Below are 17573 nucleotides of genomic sequence, written 5' to 3' on the forward strand. Positions count from 1 at the left end.
AGTTAAAAATTAAAAAAAATACTTTTCCTAAAATACAGTATTATACAATTTACATTAACATTTTTTCTAATAAACACACAGCTCATTCTTAATAAATTTATATTCTTGATAAAATTCTACTTATAATATCTTCTGTACTTACACACATAATCAACTCATATACAGTATGTGAACTCTCTTCAAAAGCACTATACAATATTGCTATGTACATTGCTTTTTCTTGCCCATTTTGGTACCTAATGTGCATATCGACCTGCTGCGCCTTAACCAGAGCCCCTTTTGCCACTGCTTTTCAGAGTTCCTGAAGGGCCTTCACAGCTACCGTAGCTGTCCCAGGGCCCTCGAAGTCCCCACTGTACTTCACCCCTACAGGCAGTCCACTACTTCAGCTGTCCAGTCTCCATAGACCAGGGGATGGAAATAATTTATTCACAAAAATTCATTATTACAATAACCTAAACAGGTCGAATACCATCTAACATTTCTTTTCTCTGTTGCAGTTTATTCTTTTCTTGAATATCTGTACAGAATTTGGAAAAGGATCAAACACTTCCCCAGGTAAACTGTTCCACTCCTTCACGCTCATCCCAATGAATGAAAATTTACCCCGGTCGCTTCTGCTAAAATCGCGTCTAATTTTATACTTGTGATCAGCCCTGTCGATATAATTATTTTCCAACTGAAGCCTCTCACGGATTTCTCCCTATGTTTCCTCTCCTGTATAGGTTCAATGTAATCCTTTAAGTCTAGCTTTCTCCCTTCTCTTACTTAAAACTTCCCACCCAAGTTTCTCGAACATTTCTGATACAGTACATTTTCTCCTGAAATCTCCGGTTACAAACCTTGCTGCTTCCTTCTGCACACATTCTGTTTATTTGATCAGGTATTCCTGGTGAGGATCCCAAACACTGTTTGCATATTCCAATAATGGACGAACCATACTTAAGAAACGTTTCTCTTTTAATTCTTTGTTGCATCCTTTAAGTAGCCTCATTATGACATGTAACGACCTGTATGCTTTCCCAACAATGTCATCAACATGACCTTTCCAGTGCAAATTACTTTCAAATCTCACTCCTAAATATCTGCACTTGCCATCTTTTAGGACAATTACCTCATTCAAGGTATATTCAAATTCAGTTTTAAAGTTCCTGCTTGTAAATATTGTGACAATTGATCTCTCTCCCTCTTAGTCCAACCCTCCGTAAGGGTGTAGTGGCATCACGCGACAATCCTTTTGGTGATCTTCCTCCAGGAGTCTCTGCCTTGGGCATGGTGACTTGCTTGCTGTAAGCTCATCCTGGTTAAGTTCTTGATCTGGTCCATCCATCGTAACGGCGCACGTCCTCTAGGTCTTCGGCCTTCGACTTTTCCCTCTATGATAAGTATTTCCATTGCCTCCTGTCTTCTGGCAATATGACCAAAATATCCGAGTTGTTTTTGGTTGATAAGGGTCGACAGTCTTGTTCTGATGCCGAGCTGTTGCAGGATCGATTCATTAGTACGGTGTGACAATTGATATGCCTACATTAATCATATTATTTTCTTCGACCCAATATTGGATACTGAAAAGTTCCCTTTGCAATTCTGTACAATCCTCTATGTTATTTATTTCCATATAAACAATTATATCATCTGCATACAATCTTACTTTTGATGTTATATAGTTCCCTAGATCATTTGCATATATTAAGAATAGTAATGGGCCGATTTTACTACCCTGTGGAATTCCCTTCCAAACTTTCTCTTCCTGTGATACATGATTTCCGACTTTGACTTTTTGAACCCTTGAATTTAGAAATGTTCTTATCCAACATCCCTTTTGTCCAGTCCCATTCCCTCCAGTTTCTTTAATAATATTCCATGTTCCACTCTGACAAATGCCTTGAAAAGGTTTATGGGTATGCAATCCAACTGGTCTACCGAATCCAACTGATCTGATATGTTATGCTGAAATTCCACCAGTTGTGCCTCACAAGAAAATTACTTTCTAAATCCACTCTCGCTCCTCATGAACCAATTTTTAGCTTCACAAACCCCTCTAATGTATTTTGCTATTAAACTCTCCAACAATTTGCAAACTATACTGGTCAGAATGATTGGTCTGTAGTTCTCAGGTTTCCTTTTATCACCCTTTCCTTTATAAATTTGTTATAATTATAGATTCCTTCAATTCCTCTGGTATTACATTCTTATTTATGACATAGTCAAAGAGAAATTTTAAATAAGGCACTATGTACCACCCCATTGTCTTGATTACCTGCCCAATAATTTGATCATTCCCTGCTGCTCTTTCTTGCTGAAGCAGTTGGATTTCTCTGAAAATATCTTCATTTGTGGATGGGAAGCTTCTTGTTTCCTTATGTGTCTCCTTCTCTATCTTCTGTTTCGGTTTCCAACTCCTGACAATCTTCTACTGAATCTATGAATTCCCTACTAAATAGATTTTCTTTCTCATTATCTGTTAAAAACTGTTCACCCCTTTCTCCCACCATTGTGAGAATTTGGATTGCTTTCCCCTTTGGATTCCTAATACACTGACTGACAGAGCAAATGCAACACCAAGAAGGAGTGGTTCGAAAGGGATGAAAGTTGGGGAAAAAACAGAGACGGCACGGACGAATAATTGATGTTTATTTCAAACCGATATGCAGGTTACACAATGCGCACGGCATCGACTCATTAGGATGTAGGACCACCGCGAGCGGCGATGCACGCAGAAACACGTCGAGGTACAGAGTCAAAAAGAGTGCGGATGGTGTCCTGAGGGATGGTTCTCCATTCTCTGTCAACCATTTGCCACAGTTGGTCGTCCGTACGAGGCTGGGGCAGAGTTTGCAAACGGCGTCCAATGAGATCCCACACGTGTTCGATTGGTGAGAGATCCGGAGAGTACGCTGGCCACGGAAGCATCTGTACACCTCGTAGAGGCTGTTGGGAGATGCGAGCAGTGTGTGGGCGGGCATTATCCTGCTGAAACAGAGCATTGGGCAGCCCCTGAAGGTACGGGAGTGCCACCGGCCGCAGCACATGCTGCACGTAGCGGTGGGCATTTAACGTGCCTTGAATACGCACTAGAGGTGACGTGGAATCATACGCAATAGCGCCCCAAACCATGATGCCGCGTTGTCTAGCGGTAGGGCGCTCCACAGTTACCGCCGGATTTGACCTTTCTCCACGCCGACGCCACACTCGTCTGCGGTGACTATCACTGACAGAACAGAAGCGTGACTCATCGGAGAACACGACGTTCCGCCATTCCCTCATCCAAGTCGCTCTAGCCGGGCACCAAGCCAGGCGTGCACGTCTATGCTGTGGAGTCAATGGTAGTCTTCTGAGCGGACGCCGGGAGTGCAGGCCTCCTTCAACCAATCGACGGGAAATTGTTCTGGTCGATATTGGAACAGCCAGGGTGTCTTGCACATGCTGAAGAATGGCGGTTGACGTGTTGACGTGGCGTGTGGGGCTGCCACCGCTTGGCGGCGGATGCGCCGATCCTCGCGTGCTGACGTCACTCGGGCTGCGCCTGGACCCCTCGAACGTGCCACATGTCCCTGCGCCAACCATCTTCGCCACAGGCGCTGCACCGTGGACACATCCCTATGGGTATCGGCTGCGATTTGACGAAGCGACCAACCTGCCCTTCTCAGCCCGATCACCATACCCCTCGTAAAGTCGTCTGTCTGCTGGAAATGCCTCCGTTGACGGCGGCCTGGCATTCTTAGCTATACACGTGTCCTGTGGCACACGACAACACGTTCTACAATGACTGTCGGCTGAGAAATCACGGTACGGAGTGGGCCATTCGCCAACGCCGTGTCCCATTTATCGTTCGCTACGTGCGCAGCACAGCGGCGCATTTCACATCATGAGCATACCTCAGTGACGTCAGTCTACCCTGCAATTGGAATAAAGTTCTGACCACTCCTTCTTGATGTTGCATTTGCTCTGTCAGTCAGTATATATGAATACAGCTTTTTTCTGTTTCTCTTCATGCTTTTTACCCTCGTGAAGTATGCCATTCGTGTAATTATCTTTTGCTCCCTTCTTCACTCTATTAAGTTCCCTTATTAGCTGTTTTCTAGTTTCTCTATTCTCCCTACCCACTTTCCTTTTCCTCTTTACAATTCTACATTTTGTTTTTAATTTCCTTATTTCCTTTGTATAATAAACAGGGTCTGAGGTCATTTATACAGAGAGCTGCGTGTCCTCGGGAGAGAGTTACGGTTTTAGTTTCCTGTTGCTATCATCCGTGTAGCAGTATCAACTCAAACCATGCTAAATATCATTATAAGGCTATATCAGTCAATCATCCTGATTGCCGCCCTTCAACTTCCAAAAGGCTATCACCCCTACTCCCAACTGATACCCATCTGATATGGTTGCACGACAAGGTCTCATAGTTCTACAATGAAGATATACGTATGCTAATGTAAGTCTTGGAAAATGACATATTGATATGGAAATGAATAATAATTAATACATAAATCCTAGATCTGGCTGCACTATGATATTTTATGGTGTGAATCCTTTTTCTCACTATTGGATATATTAAATAAAATGTCATGAACCTTATTCCCACTGCTAATATTATCGTTAAAAGATGTCATGTATTAGCTATATCCGTGTTATTCTACAGGAAACATATATTTTATTCCTCAGTTTATTTTTATTACCACTCAATTTCCATTTCTTCCATTTAAATAACAAGTGACGGATAACTAAGTACCGGTAACTAGATCTATTGAGAGGAAATCAGCTATAATGTCAGAGACATTCAGTTGTTTGCTAGATTTGTAGCATTGATAAAAATCGAAGTTGACACTTTTGTATTGCAATATATAGTAGTTATTGAACAATTTTCAACGTCACACACTGTAATATAATGTGAATCAAAATGTGCAAATACTAAGCACACCGGGGTTTAAATGGGCGGATCAAAACTAACTAAGTTTTTGTGGGAAGTTATATGATGTGTAACCATGTTTTCTTCTTTCCCTTGCTTTGAAATATTTCAGTGATTTCTGTCCCCTGCGTTGAGAGAATTTTCTTTATAGCTCCTCTATATCCTTCAGTGAGTATTTCATGTTTCAATTATCCATAATTTTGGCAATTTCGTACCGATAACTGGTCCACGCTTCTTTTGACCTAGCAAGAAGTACTGATGTAGTATATGTAGTATATAGCATCCTAAGTTAATTGCAGTATGCTAATTTTGATACAGACTTTTCCCTCCCAGTGCGAGGTTTTATAATATTGAAGTTAATCCCTTAAGAACGATTCATCCTCACCATCATTATGATGAGTTTGATTGGTCGTTCCCTACCTGTAATTATATAGTCCCGATAATAAAATAACGATACTGAAATAATCATGTTACAGTTTAAGAAATGTCGGAATGCCAGAGTAGGAACCTCATTCCCTTGCGATGACTTCAGCTGGTTTATATTTATGGTTAATGCCCATGGCTGAAGTTGTACGATATTGTGGAAATTATTGCTCTTAATTCATTTTCATATTTCCCCATCATCAAAGTAGGACGTAACCAGGGGAAGTACATTACAGTATATCTAAACAAACATACAGTATATGTTTATATAATATTCCATCCAGCGTGCACTTTCACTTTATCCAAGGGTATTCTACTTCGGACTGCTGCAAAAATTACAATAAAAGTTCATCGCCATAACAAAGTCAGATAATTTAAATTCATAAACAAAGCAAAGCAAAGTCACCTCCGTACAGGCCACGAAGGCCCTTGGAGGAGTGGAAGGTAAAGGCTTCCACCATTGTTAACCTCGGCACGTGATGGGGTAGAGTGGTTATCTCTACGCTCGGCCGCCTTTGCCCCCAGGAATTAACCTGGTACTCATTTTTGGTGTAGGCTGAGTGAACCTCAGGGCCATATGCACCTCCGGAAGTGGAAATCTCGTTTCTTAAATTATACGACTTCCTGACGGGGATTCGAACTCACGTCCTTCCGGGCGAACCGAGCACGCCTTTACTACCTCGGCCAGGCAGCCCCTTAAATTCATAAACACTTAACAAAATTAAGATATATTTATTAGAGCTTATTTTCCTTCCTTTACCATTTGGATTAGATCTAACAATATGTATTTATCTTTACATTACGAGTCAGTTATTTCACATGACGTTTGAAAAAATTCACGTTCATACTTCAGCGTTATTCTGACCATGTACAGTGCTTCCACCAAAAACTTCAAATAATGTGTGCCACCATAGCCATAATGTTCAACCATTCTTCAATATTCAAATTGCCTATGTTACAGCTCTTCCTTCAATGTGTACTTCCTTCTCTCTATCCCCCTTGCTCCATGGCTACATTATTAGCGTACTGGCCTTTGGTCACAGGGGTCCCGGGTTCGATTCCCGGCAGGGTCGGTAATTTTAACCATCGTCTGACACGGGGGCTGGGTGTCTGTCGTCTTTATCATCATTTCATTCTCATCACGACGCGCAGGTCCCCCGCGGGAGTCAAATCAAATGAACTGCACCTGGCGAGCCGAACATGTCCTTGGACACTCCCGGCACGCCATTTCATTTCATTTTTCGATTCGCTTCTCAGTTCTATCCCCAGTCAAGTAGATCTCTACATTATAATACAGGTACGCAAAAGCACAGATTGTCATACACAATCCGCAAGCATTTAAGTCTCCTAAATAAAACAAGAGAAATGTAAACAATATAATAGTAAATATAGTTCACATTCATAAAAAAACAGGATACGTAGGTCATGCACCAATACTACCCGTCTTAATGTAACTAGAAATTATCCAAGTATATTTTAGGACATTGATGCCTTACTTCTAAAACCTCTTATGTCCCGGTCCCCTTCCTACCCATTATAGGCCTTAAGACCTGTCACGCCTCCCAGCCACATATTTAAATGCAGTCCTTTAGAATAATTTTCGCTGTGCTCATTTACCTGTGCTGATGTGTAAAGGAAAATAGACCTCACCATACCTTATTGTAGGGATGTTGTTTGCAAGAGAATTCACGCACTCCTACTGTATAATGTACTTAAGGTTCATTTTCCTTTACACGGAACCATAGGAAAATGAACACAACGAAAATTGTTGTGATGGGCTGCATATCCACATGTGACTGGGAGGCGTGACAAGTCTTAAGGAATATAATGTGTAGGAAGAGCATTGGGACATACGAGGTTTTAGAAGTAAGCCATAGATATTCTTTCTTGCCAGTGGTTTAACGTCGCACTAACATGGACAGAGTTTTGGCAATGATGAGATGAGAAAGGGCAGCTTCAGAACATACCTGGTGTGGAAAGTAGCGAAATGAAATGGCGTATGACTTTTAGTGCCGGGAGTGTCCGAGGACATGTTCGGCTCGCCAGGTGCAGGTCTTTTGATTTGATGATTTGATGATGAAGACGACATATACACCCAGTCCCCGTGTCAGCGAAATTAACCAATGCTGGTTAAAATTCCCGACCCTGCCGGGAATCGAACCCGGGACCCCTGTAACCAAAGGCCAGCACGCTAACCATTTAGCCATGGAGCCGGACGTGGAAAGTAGTGAAACCAAGGAAATCATCTTCATGGCTTCCGACGGTAAGATTTGAACCCACCTCCCAGATGTGACTATAAGTGTTTTGCAACGACTACTACTACTACTACTACTACTGCCACTAATAATAATAATAATAATAATAATAATAATAATAATAATAATAATAATAATAATAATAACAATAATAATAATGGATAGTGGTAGAAGAAAATTATTTTATCGAACAGAGGATAAATGCCTTTCCAAGCCCTGAGAAACTGTGGCACCTAATCGTAGTAAGAGGGCGAGAATTTAGAATTAAAGAAGTCTTAAATTTCTATGGATTGTATACTTGAATCAAAGCTATCTCCAGTGAAAGCCGGAAGGTATGCTTGGCAACGCTGTGTCTACCTGGAAAGCGGAGGCCGAGAGAAAAGGGGGCGTGTCCTATTTTCAATGACTGCACCCATATTCACTACATTTGGACCAATACGATGATTATGATAAATGCACACTCTTCGTAAAATGGTACTAAGAAACACACACATCAGTCACTGAAGTTAGAAATACACATTTTATATGAATAAAAACAAAACACTACTCACAAGCTCAATTATTGTGGAGCGTTGACAGTTTCCTCCGCTTAGTGTTGTTATCCTCATTGCTGACATAACTCATGTTCTTCAACTGCTTTCAGCACTTATTTAACACGATATTGGAAAATGTAGACAATAAACAATCTATCGCACCATTATTGTCACGCCCACGATGACCACGTTCAAACCAGAACTGTTGATTGTCATCTCTTCCTAAAGCAGCTCGGGAGAGAGTAGAAATTCGTATACCACTGTTCTGCAGACACGCACAACACAATGTGATGGCACCACTAACCCACCTCTCTGAAGTTCTGCAAAATAGAGATCACCTGTTTCATTACTCTTCAGGAGACCTAAACAAGTGTCACAGCTTATCCTTCTGGATATTGTCCTTAGTGTGTACCCAGAAATGTACAGTATACTCGTATTACCCCTGACATCTCAAAATGCCCACCAAAAAAATTCACATGATAAAAGTGAGTCTAACTTGTTTATTACTTCCATACTTAGCCCAGTAACATCTGTCTTGATGGAATCAGACATTTCTGATTGGCTACAGCCAAACCTCACTTTTCCATTCCACCACCAAAACTGCAACACTAGAACACCCTTAATCCAAATTTTCATCTCACTTTCTAGGACTTGAAGTGCAGTAACATTGTAGTTACAAATAATAAGCTATAAGTACTGACTAAACCTTCTTTCTAAGTTATAACTTACCGAGCTCGATAGCTGTAGTCGCTTAAATGCGACCAGTATCCAGTAATCGGGAGATAGTGGGTTCGAGCCCCACTGTCGGCAGCCCTGAAGATGGTTTTCCGTGGTTTCCCATTTTAACACCAGGCAAATGCCGGGGCTGTACCTTAATTAAGGCCACGGCCGCTTCCTTCTACTTCCTAGGCCTTTCCTCTCCCATCGTCGCCATCAGACATTCTGTGTCGGTGCGACGTAAAACAAAATAGAAAAAAAAGAAAGAAAAAAGTTATAACTTTGAAACTTTCTTGACAGTAAATAATTTTTTTTCACAGTTCCAAACCAAACTTTTTGAGTAGGGCCTAACTCTTCTTCCTTAATATTAATAATAATAATAATAATAATAATAATAATAATAATAATAATAATAATAATAATAATAATAATAATGTTATTTACCTTACGTCCCACTAACAACGTTTACGGTTTCTGGAGACGCCGAGGTGCCAGAATTTAGTCCCTCAGTAGATCTTTTACGTGCCAGTAAATCTACCGACACGAGGCTGACCTTCAAATACTACCGGACTGAGCCAGGATCGTACCTGCCAAGTTGGGGTCAGAAGAGCAGCGCCTTAACCGTCTGAACCACTCATCCCGGCCTTTTTAGTGCAAAGTTCGAATTGTTCCCTTAAAAATATGAGGCAAGACACAGAGTGAGCATTCACTGCTTACCTCACGATACTCTATGAGATTGTGAAGCATTTTAATAGATTTATTTGTACACTCCAAGAAGTGGTTCCTATATAATTTAATAAATATGCATTTAGTGGAGATCACTTTGATATTTTATCATCTGCTAAACATGTCATTCCTGTTAGCAACACCTGATAACATATACAGCGACATTCATATCCTGGTGAATTTTGAATAAATGGGTTACATTTGGCATATTATCCATCGCCTTGTTTACCCTACTCTACATTTCCAGGCTCCTACCTTCATGATCTTTTCTTTTAACACTTTACACTTAAAATGACAAACCCATTTTTGTTTTAATTTTTCGTCTGAAGGAAAACTAAACTAAGTAACAAAACTTTTTTAATGCTTTAGTTGTTACAATACGTGGGAACACAACACTTTCTGGGCATCTGCAAATACACGAGACATTTTATTAATAAGCCAAATTCAGTCCGCACCTTCGCAAATTATAACGTTATTGATTTAACGTCCCACTAACTACTTTTACGGTTTCTGGGAGACGCCTAGATGCCGGAATTTTTATCCTGGAGTTCTTTAATGTGCCAGTAAATCTACTGACACATGCCTGACGTATTTAAGCACCTTCAAATACCACCGATCTGAGCTGGGCTTAGAAAGCCAGCTCTACAGTCCAAGCTACTCAGCCCTGGTTAGCCTTCACATTATTTCGATAATAGGCTCTACGTATGCTTATTCTATCACTTATCTTGTTATATATACTCGAAGCTATCCGTGAAGAATTAAATGAAACACGAGACAAAGTTCACTTGGCATCAACATTCACGGATAGATCCCGCACTTTCACCTTGGCCTCCACTGGACGTTGCTAGATTTACATGCTATTTGCTTTACGTCGCACCGACACAGATAGGTCTTATGGCGACGATGGGCAATGGGAAGGAAGCGGCCGTGTCCTTAATTAAGGTACAGCCCTAGCATTTGCGTGGTGTGAAAATGGGAAACGACGGAAAACCATCTTCAGGGCTGCAGACAGTGGGGTTCGAACCCACTACCTCCTGGATGCGAGCTCAAAGCTGCGCACCGCCAACCGCACGGCCAACTCGCCCGGTAATCATACATGACTCCTGCTTGTTGGTTTTTTTTTTGCTAGTTGCTTTACGTCGCACCGACACAGAGAGGTCTTATGGCGACGATTGGATAGGAAAGGCCTAGGAGTGGGAAGTGGCCGTGGCCTTTATTAAGGTACAGCCCCAGCATTTGCCTAGTGTGAAAATGGGAAACCACGACTCCTGCTTGTAACTGTAGTCGGCTATGACTTAAATGTTTACCCAAGGGCTAGAAGAAAGTGGTAACAACATACGCATATAACCAAAGCGACTTATTGTAGAGCCACTTTACCTGTAATGTCCTTCAATGTAATCCCAGGCAACATGTTTCGCCCGTTGCCAGACGTGTGGAAGCACCTTACCGCTCCATGTATGGCGTCTCGTGTGTAAAACCTCTTCCCTCGCATTAGTTTCTTTAGTTTGGGGAAGAGATACGTTTCCCTTCACCCCGCGCTTGCCGGCTGCGGTGGCGAACCAATTTGAGCGTGGTGGGGAGGAGGTGCAGAGGTGTGTCTCCAAGTACGCAGTGTGCCAGCTTAGCATTGGCCAGCAGGTATTCATCGCTGATCGCACGGAATTTGAAATGTCGCAACTTTTAGGCCCCGTAGTTAACGCCCTAATAAATGTTGGCACACAAAATTGATGCCGACATCGTTTCTACGTGTACCTCCATGTGTTTTCCGAGTTTCATCGCGATCGGCGACTTACCAATTGCCGATGTTCCCTTGTGAGTCATTTTTGTTCGTAATGACTGAAATTGTTTCACATAATAATATTACAAATTTTTGAGGCAATGTAGTATTCAAATTATCTTTAATACTGGAACGACCTAGAGTTTTATTAAAATTATTTAATTACTGATATATTCAAGAAATAATGCTGATTTCATTTTGCAGCATATTAGCAATAGGCAAGTGATTGTCAATATATTCGTTTGTGTGAACTTGTTTGACTTTATAATTCTTGGCATAATACCTCTGTGTGAATAAAACCGTAATACATACAGAGACCACTTGGAAACAGGCTGGTAATATCAAGGTGCATATACAGAAAGTGTTAGATAGATAGATAGATAATGCCTTTATTGGTGGCGAAGTTAGAGCTCAAGGCCCTCTCTTACACTTAACCACTAGATGAGTATACATATACATAACTTCTAATTTCGAATACAAATAAAACAAATAATAATAATAATAATAATAATAATAATAATAATAATAATAATAATAATAATAATAATGAAAGAATCCTTAATTTTAAAATACACAAAATAACGTACACTTAAATTATGTAACTGCAGTAATCCATTCATTCATCCCATTCATTCCTTCATTCACTCAACAATTATCCAGCAAGTCAGCGGGATCTACCCAGCAAGTCAGCGGGATCTACCCAGCAAATGCTCCCGGCAAGCCACTTTAAACTTGCGATGAGAAGGATTTTCTCTAATGTTTGCAGGTAGCGAATTCCATGACCTAGACCCAGAGATTATGAAGGAGCGGTTGTACACAGCAGTGCGGTTTATAGGTATGGCAAGAGAGGAACCAGATCTTGTATTGTGTTCATGATAGGACGAGAGGTAAGAAAAAGATGAAGACAGATAGTTGGGAGTATTAGTGGAAAGAACTTTGTGCAGAAGCGATAGCATGTGAAGTTCACGGCGCTGGTGCACTCGAAGCCACGACAGCTCCTTATAATAAGGTGATATATGAGCATCATATCGCAGATTAAAGATATATCTTATGCAGCTGTTCAGGCTCCGGTTCAGTTACTTGTTACTGTCCCAGGTTATTTCAGTCAACACAGTGTCACAGTAGTCAAATATAGGTAGTATAAGAGAGCGAATTATTTGTACTTTAAGTCGAACAGAGAATATATTAGCGAACCGTTTCAGGGGATATAAGCTTTTATGTACTTTATTGCATGTGCTTATCACCTGTTGAGTCCAGTTTAGAGTCTCAGTCATGATAATTCCTAAGTTGGTCACTGAAGTAGAGTAGGATATGATTTTATTGTTTAAAATTATTGGGGGGATGTTCTGTTGCTTGAGGGAATAAAGGTTTTTACTGGTACCGATAATAATAACTTGAGTCTTATTTGGATTCATTAATAAACTGTTTTTATTTGCATAGTCACTAGGATGTTGAAGGTCAGAATTTATTTTCGTAATTGCAGTATCAATATCACTCGGTTTTGAATGATAGTAAATCTGTATATCATCCGCGTACACTTTCAATTTGCAGAGTTTAAGAGCTTTTGATATACCATTAATTTGGATGATAAATAGCAGTGGTCCGAGAACCGACCCCTGAGGGACGCCGAGGGTCTTCCTTTGCCATCCTGAACTCAAATTTCCAACTGTTACGCTTTGCCGGCGATGTTCAAGATAAGATAAAAAGAAACGAAGTGATACACTGTTAAAATTTAGCTCTCGAAGTTTCTGCAGTAGTAACTGAGGATTAACAGTGTCGAAGGCACTACTGAGATCTAATAATGTCAATACAGTCACGTCTCGTTGGTCCATTGCACGTCTGATATCATCTGTCACTCGTAGTAAAGCTGTCGCAGTGCTATGTCCTTTCCTGAAGTCGGATTGAAAAGGATTCAAGAGGGAATGCTTGGTAAGGTATTCAGTAACTTGTGTATGAACTAGATGTTCAAGCACCTTGGGTAAGGGTGGTAGAATGGATACTGGACGATAATCTGAAGGAGAATCCAACTTGGAGCTCTTCGGGATGGGTCTAATTAGTGCATCTTTCCAAACATCTGGGAAAACTCCGTTTGTCAGGCAGTAGTTAAATATATGAGTTAGTATTGGCAGAACAGCTCCTAAGATATCCTTAATAAGCGATATAGGAATGTCATAATTACCTGTGGCATTAGATGTTATAGCGTATATCACACGTTTAACTTCATTCGAGCTGACATTTCTAAAAGAGAATTGCTCATACATAGGCTGCTCTTGTAACAAGGGTAGTGAATTTTCTGGGAAGGAGGTAGAGGCTATTCTTGGCCGTGCGAAATGATCATTTAAAACATCTAGCGATATGCTTGGCACATGTTGCTCTACGGCTTTACCTATACCTAACGTGCGTAATTTATTCCATTTTTGTCTCAGGCTGTTATTGTTCATCAGTTCCTGAAAGTATTTATATTTAGCATTCCTAATTAACTGCTTGGTTCTGTTTCTCAGAATCTTGTATCGCTGGAAATCAGCTGTGTCATGCGTCTGTCTGTATTGTCTGTACAGTTTGTCACGACTGGCCATAGCAGATCTTATCTCGGCCGTTAGCCAAGCGAAAGAATGGCGGGTGATTCTTACCTGATTCTTTGGTGCGTGCTTGTCAAATATTTCCAGTACCAGTGAATTGAATTTGTTTACTTTAGAGTTAATGTTCTGAAAATTACGTATACTATCCCAAGGCAAGTTATATGCATCGTAGCGTAGTTTATTCCGGTCCATATGTCGTAAGTCCCGTATTGTAACGTAGCGTGGTTTGTACTTAGGTATTCGAGTAGAATAACACACGTACAGTAGGTCATGTGAAGAGATGCCAGGAGCAGGGATCTGTCCGTGCTTAATTACTTTTTGAGGTTGACTTGTCACAAGAAGATCAATTAAGGTATGACTTGTGCGGTCAGAGTAATGAACATGATTAGTAGCGTTGAGGGGTAAAATTGTCATGTTTGTAGCGATAAATAAATTCAGTAGATTGTTCGCGTCACTAGTCTGCTTCAAAAGGTCAGTGTTGAAGTCGCCCATGATTATAATGTCATCGTATGCCGAGATAAGATTTGCTAATGCCTCTTCAAAATCATCAGTCTGTCTTATTTTAAGCGGCTTGTACACAATCCCTATCAATATCTTTTTATGGCAGTCTAATTCTACAAACATAAATTCCGGTCGCAGTGTAAGTCGTGGGTCAGAAGTGGAAATTATCTTACATTTCAGGTCATTTCTGTAATAAAGTAGAAGTCCACCGCCTATTTTGTCAATGCGGTCATGGCGTAATATTGAGTATCTGTCAAGGTTAGCTGTCGATGACGGCATGTCTGTACGCATCCAGCTTTCACTGATTCCAATAATATGTACATTGTTCACTTCAAAAATAGCCTGAACCTCTTCTATATGAGCTAATAATGACTGGCCATTTAGGTGACAACAATGTAACGATCGCGGGTGGCTACTGAGCTGTTCTTGCAATACAAGTCCTGTTGAAGGTGGTAGGGACGAAAGAGAAGGGGAGGGTGAGGGCTGTGGAGAGGAATGCAGGTCAATAGTATTACCGTTATACTGGTCAACAATCATATGAAAGTAAGCAGTATGAGCAACAAAAGTTAAGTAAGATGTAAAATAAGCTTACCCCAGCAACCTGGTGAGTAGATTCACTGACTTTCACAAGCACACACATACAGACACAGAAATATAAATTAATCATCGGTACTACACACATAACACAGATACTGAGAAAGCAAACCTATTTAGTAGGGAATTTAGAGATTCAGTAGATGATTGTCAAGAGTTGGAAACCGAAACAGAAGATAGAGAGGGAGAGAGACAGAGGGAAACAAGAAGCTTCTCATTCACAAACGAAGATATTTTCAGAGAAATCCAACTGCTTCAGCAAGGAAAAGCTGCAGGAAGTGATCAAATTACTGGGGAGGTATTAAAGACAATGGGGTGGTACATAGTGCCTTATTTAAAATTTCTCTTTGACTATGTCATAAATAATAGTGTAATACCAAAGGAATGGAAGGAATCTATAATAATACCAATTTATAAAGGAAAGGGTGATAAAAGGAAACCAGAGAACTACAGACCAATCAGCCTGACCAGTATAGTTTGTAAAATTCTGGAGAGTTTAATATCGAAGTACATCAGAGGGATATGTGATGATAAAAATTGGTTCATGAGGAGCCAGTATGGATTTAGAAAGAAATTTTCTTGTGAGGCACAACTGGTGGGATTTCAGCAGGACATATCAGATCAGTTGGATTCAGGAGGTCAGTTAGATTGCATAGCCATAGATCTTTCCAAAGCCTTTGATAGAGTGGAACATGGAATATTATTAAAGAAATTGGAGGGAATAGGATTGGATGTAAGGGTTACACGTTGGATAAAAGCATTTCTAAATTCAAGGGTTCAGAAAGTCAAAGTAGGAAATAATGTATCGCAGGAAGAGAAAGTTTGGAAGGGAATTGCACAGGGTAGTATAATCGGTCCGTTACTTTTCTTAATATACGCAAATGATTTAGGGAACAATATAACATCAAAAATAAGATTGTATGCAGATGACATAATTGTTTATAGAGAAATAAACAACATTGAGGATTGTTCAGAATTACAAAGGGACCTTGAAAGTATCCAACAATGGGTTGAAGAAAATAATATGAAGGTTAATGGAGGCAAATCAACTGTTACAACTTTTACAAACAGGAGCTTTAAAACTGAATTTGAATATACTTTGGATGAGGTAGTTATCCCAAAAGAAGGCAAGTGCAAATACTTAGGTGTGAAATTTGAAAGTAATTTGCACTGGAAGGGTCATATTGATGACATTGTTGGGAAAGCATACAGATCATTACATGTCATAATGAGGCTACTTAAAGGATGCAACAAAGAATTAAAAGAAAAAAGTTACTTGAGTATGGTTCGTCCATTATTGGAATATGCAAACAGTGTTTGGGATCCTCACCAAGAATACCTAATAAAAGAAATAGATAGTGTGCAGAGGAAAGCAGCAAGATTTGTAACAGGGGATTTCAGGAGAAAGAGTAGTGTATCAGAAATGTTAAAGGAACTTGGGTGGGAAACTTTAAGTAAGAGAAGGGAGAAAACTAGACTTACAGGATTATATAGAGCCTATACAGGAGAAGAAGCATGGGGAGATATCCGTGAGAGGCTTCAGTTGGAAAATAATTATATCGGCAGGACTGACCACAAATATAATTTCTTTCTCTTAATTTCACGAGTTCATCCTACTCCCTGCAATGTTTTTTAACTGTGCCATCGTGGATATTTGAGATTTGGTTCCATCTTCTCTTAATACACAAATGCGTCCATCTTGAGTCCAGCATTTCTGCAGTCCCCATAAATTCCTTGCATGATTAAGTATATGTTTTCTCGCACTTGTGAGGGACTCAGCATGATCCCACTGCCCTTCAAAGCTCGCTTTGCACGCCACACTCGATCACGATCATGGTATCGTAGGAACTTTATAATGATAGGCCGATTTCCCTGTGAGACCACTTCAGCAGACGTTCTATTTCGACGGCCTAGCCTGTGGCAGCGATCCACATCAAGAATTGAAAGTTCAACCGAAAGTTTATTTTTCAGTGTGTCCAGCATTTAAATGTAGACGTCCTCGGACGGCTGTTCCGGGACACCATGCAATAAAAGGCAGTTCCGGCGACTGTACTGTTCGGCCTCGTCCAACGCGTCGTCTTGTTTCTGGAGCCGATCTTCAAGAGCCTTCAACTCCCCTTTAAGCATGGAGATGTCTTCGCTGGCCTGTTTCTTGAATTCCTGGAACTCGGCACCAAGCGCTTGGAGCACGTTCGGTGGGTTAGCGGCACTGACTGCTGAGTCTAGGCGAGCTTGAAAGTCTTTCATGCTATCTTCGAAAGCCGATATCTTCTTAGCTACTTCCTTTACCTCTCCACAGTGTTCATATGGAGTAAGGTCATAAAATGAAATGGCGTATGGCTTTTGGTGCCGGGAGTGTCTGAGGACATGTTCGGCTAGCCAGGTGCAGGTCTTTTGATTTGACGCCCGTAGACGACCTGAGAGTCGTGATGAGGATGAAATGATGATGAAGACGACACATACACCCAGCCCCAGTGCCAGCGAAATTAACCAATGATGGTCAAAATTCCCGACCCTGCCGGGAATCGAACTGGGGACCCCTCTGAGCAAAGGCTAGCACGC

General features: G+C 40.8%; 1 protein-coding gene across 4 annotated transcripts in view; it reads left to right on the top strand.

Annotated features, from left to right (window-relative positions):
* Positions 1–17573, top strand: part of Ca-alpha1D (Ca[2+]-channel protein alpha[[1]] subunit D) — a 1069984-nt gene that overhangs the window by 811096 nt on the left and 241315 nt on the right. The window lies entirely within an intron of this gene.

This window comes from Anabrus simplex, chromosome 2 (assembly GCF_040414725.1).
Source record: "Anabrus simplex isolate iqAnaSimp1 chromosome 2, ASM4041472v1, whole genome shotgun sequence".
Classification (NCBI taxonomy): Eukaryota; Metazoa; Arthropoda; class Insecta; order Orthoptera; family Tettigoniidae; genus Anabrus; species Anabrus simplex.